The sequence below is a fragment of the Bubalus kerabau genome, chromosome 6, assembly GCF_029407905.1.
Source record: "Bubalus kerabau isolate K-KA32 ecotype Philippines breed swamp buffalo chromosome 6, PCC_UOA_SB_1v2, whole genome shotgun sequence".
Classification (NCBI taxonomy): Eukaryota; Metazoa; Chordata; class Mammalia; order Artiodactyla; family Bovidae; genus Bubalus; species Bubalus kerabau.
This window is the reverse complement of record NC_073629.1, coordinates 55946070-55965257: the sequence shown is the minus strand read 5'-3', so window position 1 is coordinate 55965257 and position 19188 is coordinate 55946070.

Here is a 19188-nt window from a genome sequence, read left to right as displayed (position 1 = left end):
ACATGTATACGCTTACTCCTTGGAAGGAAAGTTATGACCAACCTAGATAGCCTATTCAAAAGCAGAGACATTACTTTGCCAACAAAGGTCCGTCTAGTCAAGGCTTTGGTTTTTCGACTAGTCACGTATGGATGTGAGAGTTGGACTGTGAAGAAAGCTTCGTGACAAAGAATTGATGCTTTTGAACTGTGATGTTGGAGAAGACTCTTGAGAGTCCCTTGGACTGCAAGGAGATCCAACCAGTCCATTCTAAAGGAAACCTGTCCTGGGCATTCTTTGGAAGGAATGATGCTAAAGCTGAAATTCCAGTACTTTGGCCACCTCATGCGAACAGTTGACTCATTGGAAAAGACTCTGATGCTGGGAGGGATTGGGGGCAGGAGGAGAAGGGGACGACAGAGGATGAGATGGCTGGATGGCATCACCGACTCAATGGACGTGAGTTTGAGTGAACTCCAGGAGTTGGTGATGGACAGGGAGGCCTAACGTGCTGCGATTCATGGGGTTGCAAAGAGTCGGACACGACTGAGCGACTGAACTGAACTGAACTGATATGGTCAATTAATTTATGACAAAGAAGCCAAGAATATACAATGAGGAAAGGACAGTCTCTTTAATAAATGCTGCTGGGAAAACTGAACAACCACATGCAAAAGAAGGAAAATAGACTATCTTACACCGTACACAAAAATTAATTCAAAATGGATTAAAGACTTGAATCTAAGATCTGAACTAAAACCACAAAACTCCAAGAAGAAACCATAGCAGTAAATTCCTTGACATCAGTCTTGGCAATGACTTTTTGAATCTGATTCCAAAAGCAAAGGCCACAAAAGCAAAAATATACAAGCGGGACTACACCAAACAGAAAAATTTCTGCATGGCAAATGAAAATTATCAACAAAATGAAAAGTCAACCTACTGAATGGGAGAAAATATTTACAAATCATATATCTGATAAGGAGCTATATCCTAAATATGTAAATAATTCATATTAATACAATTCAATAACATAAAATATCCAACTTAAAAAATGACCAGAGGACCTAACTAGACATTTTTCTAAGAAATATAAAAGGCAGACAAATACAAGAAAAGATGCCAACATCCATAATCAAAACCACAATGTGGTAACACCTCATACCTGTTAGAATGGCTATTACCAAAAACAAGTGTTGTCAAGGATGTGGAGAAAAGGGAACCCTTGTATACTGTAGTGTGAATGTAAATTGGTGCACCCACCATGTAAATCAGTGTGAAAGTTCCACAAAAAATTAAAAATAAAACTACTATATGATTCAGCAACTCCAATTCTGGGTATTAATCCAAAGAAAACAGAAACACTGATTTGAAAAGATATATGCACCCCCTGATGTTCACTGCAGCATTATTTAAAAGCCAAGATATGGAAACAACGTAAATGTTCATTGATGGATGAATGAATGGATAAAGAAGATGTGGTATGTCCATACATACAGTGAAATACTATCCAGCCATAAAAAATAATGACAGCTTGTCACTTGTGACAACATGGATGGAACGTGAGGGCATTATGCTAAGTGGAATCAGTCAGATAAAGAAAGATAAATACTGTATAATCTTACTTATATTTGGAATTTTTTAAAAAAGCTTATATATCCAAAGAATACACTGATGGTTGCCAGAGGCAGGAGTTGAAGATGAGCAAAAATAGACGAAGAAATAAACAAGGTATGAACTTCCAGCTATAAAATAAATAAATCATGGGGCTGTAAGTACAGCATGACAGCAGTAATTAATAATACTGAATTATATATTTGAAAGTTGCTAAGAGGACAGATTTTAAAAGCTCTCATAACAGGAAAAAATTATTTGTAATTATAAATAGTTATTCTACTTAAACAGTATAGTCATTTTTAAAAATGAGAACACCTATTCTGAAGTTGTGTGTAAATTAAAAGGAAAATATATAAAAAGCTCCTATTACCTTCTATACTATAGATCTTAGCTTAGTATAGCATGGCTAGTTCAGCTTCAAAATGTAACCTGAGCATGGCACTATTATTTTGATAACATGTTTAATCTAGATTCCTTCGAGGATCAGAATTGCTACCCTTCTGCTTTCCAAAACAACTGAGGTCTCAAGCTGTGGCTGTGCCAATAATTTCTGAATTTAAGAACACAACTCCTCAAATATGAAAGTTATCTTAGCTGTGTTAGCCATCAAACTAACAGTGCAAATTATTCTCCAAAGCTATCTCCAGCCATGACGCGTTCAGTAGAATAGTTGATACTTTGTTCTGAATTGTAATAGGAATCATAATCCAAAATCTTCCCAGTCCTCTCCAAAATGCTGACAGCAATGAGGTTACCCAAAGAGCAGCAACCCAAATTTCAGTTACCTTTGTATAATGCTGGAACTCAGCCTCCACTCAGTTCTCTCAAGCTATGTATGGAGGGCTGGGGGTTTTCTCACAAGTTCTCAGAAATACAACATCTTGTATTTACCGTGTGTCTCTTCTTCCCCCCACCCCACCCCCTGCTTCTAGATTTCTATTGCTCAGAAATTCACTTGAAGGCAATTTTTCACCTGCATTACTACCAGTACCATCCTTTTTAAAACAAAGGTCCCCTGCCTAAGATGCTGTCCCCAGGGTACCCAAAACTACCAGTGCCAAAGTGTTGAAGTTAGGCTGTGTTCCTAACTACACTGAAGCCTCTCTAGGCTTTCATAAAAATGAACAGAATGTATCCCTCCATTATTCTATCATATCTCTTTGGGGGCCCATATGATACCTCTGCCTTCAGAGCTAATAACAGATCTTCTCTAGAAAACTGAGCTACTCCTTTCTCCTAAGAGAGAACACTGTGCAGTCTTCCTCCATTCCCTGTGTCCTACTCCACTTTCAACAGAAGTTATCTTGTATATCTTTGTTCTTTAAATAAATCAACTCATATAAATAAACACTAAGGGCAAAAGGCCCTACCAATGTTTCACACAGGCCAAGATATGGAAGAAAGTCAATGATGATACCACCAGTGCCTTGAATATAATAAAATATACAGAAATTAACATGCTAAGAAATATCCAATCAAAATACTCTCTGGTGGTCCAGTGACTAAGACTCCATGTTCCCACGCAGGGGACCTGGGTTCAATCTCTAGTCAGGGAACTGGAAACCACATGCCATAAAGATCCTGCATGCCACAAAGAATGTCAAAGATCCCATGCACTGTAACCAAGACCCGATACAGTCAAATAAATACTTTTTAAAATACCAATGGATTAGAAAACTATTTCACTCGAGCAGTCCCAGGTGTTCATTTTTCAAACAATTTTAGACTCAAGATGTACCAACTGGCAAATAAGCTAATAATTGGGCCTTCATAAAGATGCGGCCATATAAATGCTTCATATAGACGTCATTACAGATTGACCAAAGAAAACCAAACTACTAGGTAGAGAATTCAACTCTCAGAACCAAACCTTCCTAAATCCTTTAGCATCAGAAGTTAAGCTGTGCTCGCACAGATAAATACATTAAGCAAAATTTGATTTTTTAAAATTTGTACCTTACCTACATATAGAAGTGGCTGCAGTAACTCCATTGGAGAAGATCCTATTTGATTCTTCCAGGGTCAGTTCTCAGAATCTATAAAACAAAAACATTTCATAGGCATTCTTAGGAAATAAAGACAGAAAATTGAATGTTGTGACAACAACAAAACAAAAACACAACTAACGGGACATAATAAGTTTACATTTCAGGGCTTGAAAATGAACTATTACTATCTTGAATGTATCTATTTCTCTCTAATTTTACTGCCACCCTTTTTGGTTAAGTCAGGCTTATTGACCACCTGAACTATTGCAATAGTTGAACTTGCTGTCCTGCATCCTCACCTATATCCCTGTTTTTTCTTCTTTTTACCTGGCATATTTACATCTATTCTTCAGGTTTCAATGTAAATGTCAATCAGTATAAAAATGAAAGCTTACTCTGACACTCTTTCTCTAGGTAGATTAAGATCATGTTATAGGCAGAATAATGGCCCTTCAATGATGTCCTAATCCCTAGAAATTGCTTAATTTGTTATATTACATGGTAAAAGGAGAATTAAGATTACAGATGGAACTAACGTTGCTAATCAGCTGACCTTAAGATAGGAAAAGTAACCTAGATTATTCAGATGGGTCTACTGTAATACACCATTCTTAATATGGAAAAAGGATCAAAAGAGGTGATCAGAGTAAATGTGAAAAAGGACTCAATCCACCACTGCAAGCATGGAAGATGTAGAAAGGGATCCACAAGCAAAAGGATGCAGGTAGCCTCTAGAACTCTTACTCCTTGGATGCTTACTCCTCGGAAGGAAAGTTATGACCAACCTAGATAGCATATTCAAAAGCAAAGACATTACTTTGCCAACAAAGGTCCATCTAATCAAGGCTATGGTTTTTTCAGTGGTTGTGTATGGATGTGAGAGTTGGACTGTGAAGAAAGCTGAGCACCAAAGAACTGATGCTTTTGAACTGTGGTGTTGGAGAAGACTCTTGAGAGTCCCTTGGACTGCAAGGAGGTCCAACCAGTCCATCCTAAAGGAGATCGGTCCTGGGTGTTCATTGGAAGGACTGATGCTAAAGCTGAAACTCCAATACTTTGGCAACCTCATGAGAAGAGTTGACTCTGGAAAAGACCCTGATGCTGGGAGGGATTGGGCGCAGGAGGAGAAGGGGACGACAGAGGATGAGGGATGGCATCACTGCTCGATGGACATGAGTTTGAGTGAACTCCGGGAGTTGGTGATGGACAGGGAGGCCTGGCATGCTGCAATTCATGGGGTTGCAGAGTCGGACATGACTGAGCGACTTAACTGAACTAAACTGAGCCTCTGCTGCTGCTGCTGCTGTCACTTCAGTTGTGTCCGACTCTGTGCGACCCCATAGACGGCAGCCCACCAGGCTCCCCGGTCCCTGGGATTCTCCAGGCAAGAACACTGGAGTGGGTTGCCATTTCCTTCTCCAATGCAGGAAAGTGAAAAGTGAAAGTTAAGTCGCTCAGTCGTGTCTAACTGGAATAAGCAAGGAAGCAGATCCTTGCCTAGAGCATCTAAACACACTGATGATAGCCCAGTGAGACCTATGTTAGACTTTTGACTTCCAGAATTGTAGGCAATAAAGCTGTGCTGTTTTAAGCCACGATGTTTGTATTAATTTTTTATAGCAGCAACATAAAATGAATCCATCCCTTTATTATAAATTCTCATGGGTCATGTTTAGCTAAAAAAGTCATTACACTAATTATTTGGTCAATGTCTGTCTCCTTTCTTAAAAAGAGTGTATTTTCAGTCTGTCATGTTTATAACTGACTTAGCGCATTGCCTGGAATTTGGGGTTATCTGTAAATATTTGTCAAATTTGTTGCTGTTCAGTCACTAAGTTATGTCCAACTCTTTGCAACCCCATGAACTGCAGCATGCCAGGCTTCCCTATCCTTCACTATCTCCCTGAGTTTGCTCAAACTCATGTACATTGAGTCAGTGGTACCATCCAACCATCTATTCTCTGTTGCCCCCTTCTCCTCTTGCCCTCAATCTTTCCCACATCAGAGTGTTTTCCAATGATTAAGCTCTTCACATCAGGTGGACAAAGTATTGGAGCTTCAGCTTCAGTGTCAGTCCTTCCAATGAATATTCAGGATTGATTTCTTTTAGGATTGACTGGTTTGATGTCCTTTCAGTCCAAGGGACTCTCAAAAGTCTTCTCTAGTACCACAGTTCAAAAGCATCAACTCTTCAGTGCTCAGACCTCTTTCTGGTCTAACTCTCACATCCGCACATGACTATTGGAAAAGCCATAGCTTTGACTAGACAGACTTTTGTTGGCAAAGTGATGTCTCTGCTTTTTAATATACTGTCTAGGTTGGTCATAGCTATTCTTCCAAGGAGCAAGCGTCTTTTATTTCATGGCTGTAGTCAACATCTGGAGTGATTTTGTAGCCCATGAAAATGAAATCTGACACTGTTTCCACCTTTTCCACATCTATTTGTCCTGAAGTGATGGAATGGATGCCATGATCTTTGTCTTTTGAATGCTGAGTTTTAAGCCAGCTTTTTCACTCTTATCTTTCACCTTCATCAAGAGGCTCTTTAGTTCCTCTTTGCTTTCTGCCATAAGGGTGGTGTCATCTCCATATCTGAGGTTGTTGATATTTCTCCCAGTAATTTTGATTCCAGCTTGTGCTTCATCCGGCCCAGCATTTCATATGATATACTCTGCATATAAGTTAAATAAGCAGGGTGACAGTATACAGCCTTGACATACTCTTTTCCCAATTTTGAACCAGTTTGTTGTTCCATGTCCAGTTCTGTTACTTCTTGTCCTGCATATAGATTTCTCAGGAGGCAGGTAATGTGATCTGGTATTCCCATATCTTTAAGAATATTCCACAATTTGTTATGATCTATACAGGCAAAGGCTTTAGAGTAGTCAACGAAACAGATTTTTTTTTTTTTTTTTTGTATTCTCTTGCTTTTTCTATGATCTAGTTGGCAATTTGATCTCTGGTTCCTCTGCCTTTTCTAAAACCAGCTTTTACATCTGGAAGTTCTCAGTCCACATACTGCTAAAGCCTAGCTTGGAGAATTTTGAGCATTACTTTGCTAGCATATGAAATGAGTGCAATTGTACGGAAGTATGAACATTCTTTGGCATTGCCTTTCTTTGGGATTGGAATGAAAACTGACCTTTTACAGTCCTATGGCCACTGCTGAGTTTTCCACATTTGCTGGCATAATGATCGCAGCACTTTGACATCATCATCTTTTAGAATTTGAAATAGCTCAGCTGGAATTCCATCACCTTCATCAAATTTGTTCATAGCAATGTTTACTAAGGCCCACTTGCCTTCACACTCCAGGATGTCAAATTAGTGAACTGTATATGTAGTAAAATATTCCTATCCAAGTAATGCCCAATTCACCCCCAAAGCTGAGTTTTTTGTGACTAAATGATACATGCAAGGCCTTAGATTTTTTAAAAAGGATCACTTTAAAAAGAGAAACACTTTTAGTTTATAAACATTAAAAGGGTGCAAGAGTGAGTGAGAAATATGAAGGATAGTCAAAGATCATGGTCGGAGGAGCCTGGTGGGCTGCAGTCCATGGGGTCACAAAGAGTCGGACATGACTGAGCGACTTCACTTTCACTTTTCACTTTCATGGACTGGAGAAGGAAATGGCAACCCACTCCAGTGTTCTTGCCTGGAGAATCCCAGGGATGGCGGGGCCTGGTGGGCTGCCGTCTATGGGGTCGCACAGAGTCAGACATGACTGAAGCAACTTAGCAGCAGCAGCAGCAGCAAAGAAGACCAAGTATACATGTAAGTCCCTAAAGAATAAAAACAAAAGAAATAGAACAAATTTTAAAAATTGTAACTCAAAAATTTTCTAAAGTTAAAAAAATACTTAAAACTATATATTAAACAAGCACTCATACTTAAGAATATCAACTTAGAAAAATCAACATTAGGCATATTTTAGTAATTATGGAGTATTCTAACTTGACAATTTCCTATGTCCTAAAGAATCAGATTCTCAGTGCAGAAGAAATAGAAATAAGCAAAGAGTATAAGTAAAAATCTTTAGTTCAAGAGATATTTAAAATTTAAGGACACATGCACACACATTTCCTAGATCTGTCTACTGAAAAGGTCTAGAAACAATGACTAACCCAGAATCAGTGAACACCATTAAAGCCCATACTATCCACAATGTACCATTTCCCTATAAGAGGAACCATGATTGTTTAGACTAATGGTTAATTTCAGGTCAGGAACAGTAAATGTATAAGGTTGGCCGAGAACATCTTCATATACCAGATAATAAAATTATCAAAGACTGCAAGGGTGAGATATGGAGAGAGAAAGATATTTATCAACAGATAGATACAAACATATACATACATATATATGTGTAAGTGTGTATATATATACATATATATGAACTTAGAAGACAACTTGAAAGGAGAACCCAATGGCCCAAAGACAGGAAAATCTGAGCTTTGATAAGGAAAAGACTTCCAGAAGGGCATGGCAACCTATTCCAGTATTCTTGCCTGGAGAATCCCAAGGACAGAGGAGCCTGGCTAGCTATAGTCCATAGGGTCTCAACGAGCCAGACACTACTGAAGCAAATTAGCATGCACACAAGGATAAGATTGCAATGTATTGAAATCCATTAATTATTCTTAAATTTGTGAGTTTATAGTATCTATGAACAAAAATTTTGATTATCTTCTGAGAATGACAAGGCATAAATTCAGTATCTTGAAAATTGAACAAATAAAAATAAAATACCAAGATTTAATCCTGTCTACCTATGTGATTTGTACTAATAATAGACTATTGAAAATAATAGGTGAGAGGAAGTATCTCCTTATAAAATTATTACCTCTAGTAAATAAAAACAACTTGGTAGAATTAGAACATCACCATTTTACAACCATCAAGGAATTAATGCTTCTAGGTATTGAGCATCAGTGGCAGTAAAAACAACTATAAAAAGAGCAAAAACTGGATATCATGTGCTTCCTGATTAAAAAAAAAACATACTACTACCTATAATATTGCCAAAGGATCAAACCTAAATCACATGCTGCCTCTGGATCCAGCAGCCAACTTACAGGAAATACAGAAGAAAGGACGGGAGTGGGGAGGGAGGCTCAAGAGGGAGTGGGTAGATTATAAATTATAAGTTATGACTGATTGGTACAGCAGAAACCAGCATAACACTGTAGAGCAATTATCCTCCAATTAAAAATAAACAAATAATTTTTTTTTTTTTAAGGGAGAACATGCAGAACTGCTTCTTGAGTATATAGTCAGGAAAATCCAGAATGTGGACAACTTTACAAGTCAGATGGCAGGTTTACTGATACATATGTTGTAAATAAAAGAATGAAACATTATGTTAATTGTAGATTAAGAGATACTTAAAAGAATTTCACGTTTCTAAGATAGAGAACTGAACTACTGGAGTGTCTAGGGAAGTGATGAAGCCATAAAGACGTTCAAAGAAGTGACAACTACAGCAGTCAGATTAGTTACTTTTGAAAAAAGGAGGAAAAGACTGTCAGGAGGTGCTAGGATGGCTGAAAAGTTCCATTTTTTGTCTCTTTTGTCCCAGATGCTGATTGCAATGGTTTTTACCTTGAAACAATTTACTAGCTTTATATTTTGGTGTGATTTCCTATACTTGCATTTTACCTTACAATAAAAAGTTTTTAAAATATAAATGAAGTTTTTAAGACTACAGACAACTAAGAATAGAGAAGCAACATCTTTCTCCCTGAGTTGGTCACAGGTATAAATAGAAATCAATGCTGAGCAAATTCAGAGCAATAGAATTCATATAAGATTGTTTAATTCTTATGAAAATATGCTTAAAGAATGACGGTAAAGTCAGATTCACCTAGACAGTAAAATCCTGAGAACCTAACCATCCTTTCCCCCAGAACTTTAGCATGGTTACAGGGATGGAGGGTTGGGCCCTTGGAGGGAGGCCAGGGATGATAATTTGTGATTGCTTGACAAAATCACAGCTACAAATTTCCATTAACATTTTAATCTACACCATGGAAAATTGGAAAATTTGAGCTTTTTTTTTTTCCTCTGTAATCTCATTTCCTAGATTCAGCTGAAACCAGGGGTAGAAATAGCAAAACCAACTACTTGAACTGAACATGATCCTATTTAATTAAATAAAGAAATAATATAGTTAACCCTTTTCAATATAATTATTAATGATTCTATATGCTTATTTGAAATTATTTTAGTTCCAAAACATCAGAAAATTGGGATTCTTCTCAAAACTGAATTTCTAAAATACATACAGGATCAACGCAATCACTAAATACAACCCATGAACAATTTAGACCCAATTGCGATGAAGTGGAAAAAAATTGGATATTGTCCTGAAAATATGTTAAAATTAATAGAGACAGAAAATAGATTAATAGTTGCTAGAATCTGGGAGGAAGAAGGAATGGAGTGACTGTTAATGGGTATGTGATAAAAATGCTCTAAAATTGGGTAGTGTGATGGTCACATAAGTCTGTGAACAAACTAAAAGCCATTAATTTGTACCCTTTTAAAGGGGTGAATTTTATGATATGTGAATTATATCTCAATAAAGCTGTTACACAGAAACACACGCACACAGATAAATATTTCTGCTGCTCTTACTCCTGCTCTCACCTATTCTTTTCCTATCTTTATATCCTTGCTCCTTCACCTGAAAGGTAATCAAATTAATTCTTTAAAATCTTTTAAGTGTGCTTTCTCTAAATATCAGGTCATGCATATAGTTGTAAAAGATTGCATCCTTTTACTGCAAATTAGAGCTTTGGAAATTTGTCATGCAAATTTATGCAAAATAAGAATATGAGTGTGTTAGTAACTTTCAATTCAGAGAAAAGAACACTGTCACTTTAAAAAATAGAACCAACCTACCTCACTGTTATCCTGATCTTTCTGATTTCAAGAAATAGAAACTGTTTCTGATTAAAATGCCTTCCTACTATTATATGTATTTTTAATAGGCATTAATAGCACATTACACATATTACATCCATTAAGTGAAACACATATCAGCAAATTTGTGTGCTGCATGCATCGAATGGAGCAGAGATGATAACATACTTGATTAAAATACTGGGTAAAAGTGTTTCTATCCAAGAAGTCTCTAGTATGGATATAATTTCGTTTATGTATATATAAATTATACTAACTGCCTTGGTTTCTAAGTGTTTAAGTGTAATGCTACAGTGATTTTCAGCAACATGTACCTCTACTACATTTCTCATGCCACTATAGATTAGATATGTCTTCAAAACATAAATGTAACACCAGAATTTTATCTTATCTTTTCATGACTGCTATCTATAAACCAAACACTTCAAGAATGTTTTCGAAATCCAAACACGACCACTACAGTTTTTGCATTGGAAATTTTAAAGTCATACTGGGTTTTAATTGAATTCTAACTCCATATTCTCCCTGATTATTTGAAAAGCATATCAAATTTTCCTTATAGCAAATGCTTCAAGCTTAAACATTATATTTGCATTTGTTTCAAGGCCAGAGATTTATTGAAACAATATCAAAAAAACATTTTTTAAACTTTAGTAAATACAGTGTCTCATTTTATAAAGCAAAATACTCAAAATTTGTGCCAGTTTTCCTGTGGTTTGTAAAATCTGGTGTACAGTATGTTTGGTGAGTGAAGCCAAATCATTGGGATAGAAAACACAGTCCCAAGTTAATACATCACTTTACCATCTAGCATTTATCAAACATGTACAGAAAAGTAGGAAAACAGTGTGAAATGTGTTTTACATTTTATGGTAGTAGATACATCAGGGCATTTTCTTAAAGTTAGATACCTTTGTTTAAAATAAGCTAATTCTCATTCTTTAAAAAAAGTGAGTAATTTATTGAAAATGACAAAATTATAAGAGAGGTCTGTCTTTCATCATTTGTTTTTTCCTTACTAGGACAAAATGGAACATATTTACCCCATTGCTGTCCCATTTGGCTTTGTGATTTCAGTCACAAAGATATTTCAAAAGCAGAATTTGAAATATTGCTGTAAGACAGACAACATTAGCCTAACACCATGGCATTCTCTGTCCATGTGATTCTCCAGGCAAGAACACTGGAGTGGGTTGCCATTTCCTTCTCCAGGGGATCTTCCTGACCCAGGAATCGAGCCTGGGTCTCCTGCATTGCAGGCAGATTCTTTACTGACTGAGCTATAAGGGAAGCCCAGCAAGACACTAACTAAAGCAAAACCAGTCATTTATGTGGCAAGGATTTACCAAAATATAAAATATCCACTGTTTTATATTACCAATGATGATTCTTCCTCAAAATTAGCAAAGCCTGTTAGAACATGCTACCCATGAGGCAGAACCTTTGTCTCATTCACCACTTTATCCCCAACACCTAAGATGGAGTCTGGCATATATCATGGAGTCATTACATATGCACTAAATAAATAACTTGCTAGTGAATTAATAAGTTAATGAAACTGATGATGATTTATAACTGTATCTAAAATGCTTCATGTAAACACCTGAAATTTGAATGCATAGAACGACTGTGAGTTTAAAAAAATTTAATATCCCTTGTTAGCTCTTCTTTCATTTTTCTACATTTTTACTATCATCTAAAGTTTATGCAGATGTAAACTAATACTTTTTTGGATGACAATGTATCATATACATTATAAGCTTTACATCCAGAACTATTTTTACAAATTTATCTGAAGACAATGATCAGAGATAGGCACAAATGTTTACTCACAAAGATAAAAGGGTTATTTATAAGAATGAAAAGTTGAAATAAGTTATTCATCTAAAAGTAACAGAGTTGTAATCTACAGATGTAATGCAATTCCTATCAAAACACCCATGACATTCTTCATAGAATGAGGAAAACATTTCTAAAATTCATATGGAACTACAAAAAAACCAAATTGCCGAAGCAATCTTAAGATCAAGCTAGAGTTATCACCCTTCCTGACTTTGGACTATACTACAAAGCCATGGTAATCAAAACAGTATGGTACTGGCACAAAAGGGTATCAATGGAACAGAATAGAGAGCCTAGAAATAAACCCACACACTTAGTCAATTAATTTATGACAAAGAAGGCAAGAATATACCATGGGGAAAAGATAATCTTTAAAACAAGTGATACATGGAAAACTGTACAGTTATGTGTAAAACAATAAGATTAGAGCATTTTCTCACACCATATACAAAAATATAGTCAAAATTTATTAAAGACCTAAATAAAGACCTGAAGGCATAAAACTCCTAGAAGAGAACATAGGCAGAACACATAAGTCATAGCAATATTTTTTTGGATCTGTCTCCGAAAGCAAAATAAATAAGTGGGACCTAGTTAAATATAAAAACTTATGTATAGCAAAGATGACCACTGACAAAATGAAAAGACAAATTATTGAATGGGAGAAAATACTTGCAAATTATAAAACCATCAATAGGGTTAATATCCAAAATATATAGACAGCTCATATAACTGAATATCAAAAATAAAAATTAAAAAATGAGTAGAAGACCTAAACAGACATTTTCCCAAAAAAGACATACATATGGCTAACAAGCACATGAAAAGATGTTCAGCATCACTAAATTAGCAGAGAAATGCAAATCAAGACAGCAATTGGATATCACCTCATGCCTGGCAGAATGGCTATCATCAAAGAGTCTACAAATAACAAATGATGGTGAGATGTGGAGAAAAGGGAACATTTATACACTGTTGGTAAGAATGTAAATTGGTGCAGTCACTAGGGAAAACAGTATGAAAGTTTCTCAAAAACCTAAAATAAGAACTGCCATATAATCCAGCAATTCTACTCCAAAAAATGAAAACACTAATTTGAAAAGATATATGCACTCCAATATTCAGAGCAGCACTATTTATAATAAGCAACCCAAGATATGAAAGATATGGAAGCAACTCAAGTGTTCATCAATAGACAAATGGATAAAGAAGATGTGGTGTATATATACATAGGCTTCCCAGGTGGCACTATTGGTAAAGAACCTGCTCTCCAATGCAGGAGACATGAGATACAGGTTCCATTGATCCCTGGGTCAGGAAGATCCCCTGGAGGAGGTCATGGCAACCCACTCCAGTATTCCTGCTTGGAGAATCCCATGGACAGAGGAGCCTGGCAGGCTACAGTCCATAGGGTTGCAAAGAGTCAGACATGACTGAAGCAACTTAGCACACACACAAACATATATATATGTATATGCAATGGAATATTGCTCACTATAAAAATAATAAAATTCTGCCATTTCAGGATATAGATGGACCTAGAGAATATTATGCTTAGTGAAATAAGTCAGATAAAGACAAATACTGTATGATATCACTTATATGAGGAATCTAAAAGATTAAAACAAAATGTATCTTGAAAAACAGACTCACAGATCTAGAGAACAAACTAGCGGCTACCAGTGTGGAGAGGGAGAAGAGGCAAGATAGGGGTATAGGATTAAGAGAAACAAACTACTATATATAAATTTGATATGCAACAAGGATATATTACACAGCACAGGGAATTATAGCCATTATTTTGTAATAACTTTTAATGGACTACAATCTATAAAGATACTGAATTACTATGTTGTACACCTGATATTAATACTGTAAATCAACTAATACATCAATAAAAATCACATAAAATAAAAAAACAAAAGTAATGGAGCAGTCAATAAAGTTATGGAATACCTATAGAATGGAATAATATGCAGCAATCAAAAACTGTCAAAGTATTCAATAACACCAAAAAAAGTTCTAGAAATTTTAACTTAAAAAGTCAGAAAATAGTATGATCCCTTTTAAAATAAAGTTAATAGGCATATTCTTAAAGAATGGAAAGGGCTTCCCTTGTGGTTCAGATGGTAAAGAATCTGCCAGTAATGCAGGAGAGCTGGGTTCGATCCCTGGGTTGGGAAGATCCCCTAGAGGAGGGCATGGCAACCTACTCCAATATTCTTACTTGAATCCTTCTCCAATGCGTGAAAGTGAAGTCGCTCAGTCATGTCCGACCCTCAGCGACCCCATGGACTGCAGCCTTCCAGGTTCCTCCATCCATGGGATTTTTCCAGGCAAGAGTACTGGAGTGGGGTGCCATTGCCTTCTCCAAATGAACTTATTAATATCTATTAAACAGACTCACAGATACAGAGAACAGACTCATGGTTGCTGGGGTGATGGAATGGATGGATTGGGAGTTTGGGATTACCAGGTGCAAACTAGTATATATACAATGGATAAACAACAAGGTCCTACTGTATAGCACAGGGAACTATATTCAATATCCTGTAATAAACCATAATAGAAAAGAATATATATATGTATAACTGAATTATTTTTCTGTACAGCAGAAATTAACACTAAATTAACTGTACTTCAATAAAATTAAAAAAAAAAAAAGAATCCCCATGGACAGAGGAGCCTAGCAGGCTACAGTCCATGGGGTTGCAAAGAGTTGGACATGACTGAGCAATTAAGCACACAAAGAATGGAAAAAACTTCAAAATATTCATGGTGGTTATTTCTTGGTAGTGGACTATAGGTGATAAGCATTTTTAATATTTTGTTATCATTTTTTTCAATATTTTCCAAATTTTATACAATGAGAAAACATTAATTTTGAGGCCAGATGATTTTGATGATATTGATTTAAAAGCAAAATGTCTCAATTCCAGAAAAATAAATGACCCAATCAAAAAATGGGCCAAAGAACTAAACAGACATTTCTCCAAAGAAGACATACAGATGGCTAACAAACACGTGAAAAGATGCTCTTCATCACTCATTATCAGAGAAATGCAAATCAAAACCACAATGAGGTACCATTTCATGCCAGTCAGAATGGCTGTGATCCAGAAGTCTACAAGCAATAAATGCTGGAGAGGGTGTGGAGAAAAGGGAACCCTCTTACACTGTTGATGGGAATGCAAACTAGTACAGCCACTAGAGAGAACAGTGTGGAGATTCCTTTAAAAACTGGAAATAGAACTGCCTTATGACCCACCAATCCCACTGCCGGGCATACGCACTGAGGAAATCAGAATTGAAAGAGACACATGTACCCCAATGTTCATCGCAGCACTGTTTACAATAGCCAGGACGTGGAAGCAACCTAGATGTCCATCAGCAGATGAATGGATAAGAAAGCAGTGGTACATATACACAATGGAGTATTACTCAGCCATTAAAAAGAATACATTTGAATCAGTTCTAATGAGGTGGATGAAACTGGAGCCTATTATACAGAATGAAGGAGGCCAGAAAGAAAAACACCAATACAGTATACTAATGCATATATATGGAATTTAGAAAGATGGTAACGATAACCCTGTATGAGAGACAGCAAAAGAGACACAGATGTATAGAACAGTCTTTTGGAGTCTGTGGGAGAGGGAGAGGGTGGGATGATTTGAGAGAACGGCATTGAAACATGTATAATATCATATAAGAAATGAAAAAAAAATAAAAGCAAAATATCAATACAAAAAAAAGCTTGAAACTAGGTTTAAAATTAGACTTAGGCAAAATGTTCTTATCCTGTCCCTTTATGTATATAATGCCATCTACATTGCAAGGCTTGATTTAGGATCCTGCACATAGCAAACACTCAATAAATACAGCTAATATGAAATACATCCAGTTAATACTACACATCAACATCTACAGATGAAGATTAAGAAATGTATTTTTTAAATTTTCTCTTTTAACATCTTTATACTCATCAAAAATGTATTTCATTTGTTACAGAGGGTCAGTTCAAAGAACACTTAATTACATATGGAAGAACCATGTGAAATTACAGCCAAAGCAATTGCTAATGCAGTTCGTGAATGTATTTTTGAGCATATTGCTCAAATGCTTAAAATGTCATTTAAAAAAAATCTATCTAAAACATTTTATAACTGGCCAGCTTTTATGACAATTTAAATTTTTCCATATGGCTAACAGCTGACAGTATTACGCCAGCTTTAGTGTTCCTCTCCATTTTTATATAAATATGAACTTTCAAAAACAGATTTAAATTATTGAGAAGAGAACTATGAATTTTTATAGAGCTCATGTTGACCTAGAGCTTCATATTACTTAAGCTAAACTTTATATCTTTTATATCATTTTTCTCCATAGAACACATAGAGTTGTAACTCTATGAAAATACTGAAGAGGTCAATTTTCAATCTCTTTAGTGCTATTGATTCTTCCATAACAAATTTTGTGCTAATAGCCTAGCTCGATCTGAGCTTTTGACTGTTGAAGGAGATCCAGATTAGAATCTCCCAAATGTTTATCATCGAGCCCTAGCTCCACATAAAGCACATGAAAGTAGGATTCTGTGCTCACAGGAGCTTGGGAAACTGTTTTCCCATTGGCGAGTCACTGGCACATTAACACACTAAACCTGCGATTCTCAAGACTGTTGAGGAGGCCGGTGGAGAGGACATCTGGAGGACATCATCAGAATCAACATAAAATCTCATTCTCCCACCCCCACATACCCAACAACCCAGCAATCTCAAGGTTACACTTTGGGGTGAAGTAAATTAATCTTTTTTTTTAATTGAAGTATAATTTATTTACAGTATTATATTAGCTTCAGGTATACAACAGAGTGATTCAGTATTTTATAGATTATACTCCATTTAAGATGACTACAAAATAATGGCTATATTTTCCCCTGCGCTGTATAATATTTTCTTGTTGCGTACCTATTTTATACAGAATAGTTTGCATATCTTAATCCCATACCCCTATCTTGTCCCTCCCCACTGCCCTCTCCCGACAGGTAACCACTAGTTTGTTCTCTACATCTTTTGAATCTGTTTCTGTTTTGTTAAATACATTTTTAAAAATCTGTTTTTTAAAAGTATCTCAGAGATTCTGAAATAGGGGCATGTCAGAGCGTTTAAAACTTTTCTATTAAAGGTAAGAATTTCTCCATTAATATACAGGCTGGACTTTTTAATCTTGCTATTTAACACACTATTATAAGTAATATCTGGGCTTTCCTAATGGCGCAACAGTAAAGAATCTGCCTGCTAATGCAGGAGACGTGGGTTCAATCCCTGGTCAGAAAGATTCTCTGGAGAAGGAAATGGCAATCCACTCCAGTATTCTTGCCTGGGAAATCCCAAGGATAGAGGAGACTGGCAGGCCACTGTCCATGGGGTCACAAGAGTCAGACATGACTTGTTGTTGTTAAAACAACGACAAATAACATCTATTAATACCCCACATAACTAAGTGTTTTTCAGAACAGGGCTTAGAAAACACTGCACCCTGAAATGTAAGTTAACATCATTGCAATTATTATTCACCACACTGGCTTGAGAAAACCACCTGATTGAAGAGGTCACTAAAAGATGTAATCCATGCATGGGGTTCTGAAAGGTCTATGTGAAGTTTTCAAAGGTTGCCAGTTAAGATTTATTCTGAAACTGGGCAAGTATGCAATGAAAATACTCAACTAAAGGAAAATATAAAAGATGTCTATGACTTTGGGATAGGAAAAGCTTTCTTAAAATTCATGCATCGCCTTAAATATAAGACACAAGATTAATAAGCATTAGGCAAGTCTGTTTTTTACAACTGTATTGTCAAAAAGAAAATTAAATCCTTAGGTCTAAGTGTGCTATATATCCTTTTCTTTATGTATTCATTCACCAAATAGTTATTGTATACCTACTATGAAAGTTTAGAAATGATTTTTTTCAGAAACTTGTGTACTAATTATTATTTTTTCACATAGAATTTCCTGCAGCGATCATAAGCCAAACTTTTCAGTCACAACAGTTAGGTAAAGTTTGAAACTGTGCTCTCTGTCTTAACACTGTTCTGTTTACTCCTTCCTTGTTCTTCACAACACGAGGCTTCTAGTACAAAACCGCACTATTATTCACATTTGACTTGGAGAGATTACATATTCCCCCAAAATGACAGATTGAACGTTCAGGTAGGAGCAATCACAATGCCTCATCCTATATAATAGAACTATAAGAAAATTTGATTTGAGGGTTTTTTCCAACTATTGGGCTTCCCCTGTGGCTCAGCTGGTAAAGAATCCGCCTGCTATGCGGGAGATTGTGGTTCCATTCCTGGGTCGGGAAGATCCACCAGAGAAGGGATAGGCTACCCACTCCAGTATTCTTGGGCTTCCCTTGTGGCTCAGCTGGTAAAGAATCCACCTGCAGTGCGAGAGACCAGGGTTCGATCTTCCCTGGGTTGGGAAGACCCCCAGGAGAAGAGAAAGGCTACCCACTCCAGTATTCTGGCCTGGAGAATTCAATGGACTAGTCCATGGGTGTCACAAAGAGTCAGATACAACTGAGTGACATTCACTTTCAGCCATTATTTCTTTGAATACTTTTTTCAGCCCCACACTTCTCCTCCACACTTTCTGAAATTTGGTTTAAATGACTGTCAGATCTTTTGTTATAGTTCCATAGGTCCCTGAAGCTCTGTTCATCTCTGTTCTTTCACCTATTTTCTCGGTTTTTCAAGTTGGGTAATTGCTATTACTCTAATTTTAAGTTCATATTCTTTCCTCTGTTCTGTGTATTACATCACTGAGCCTATC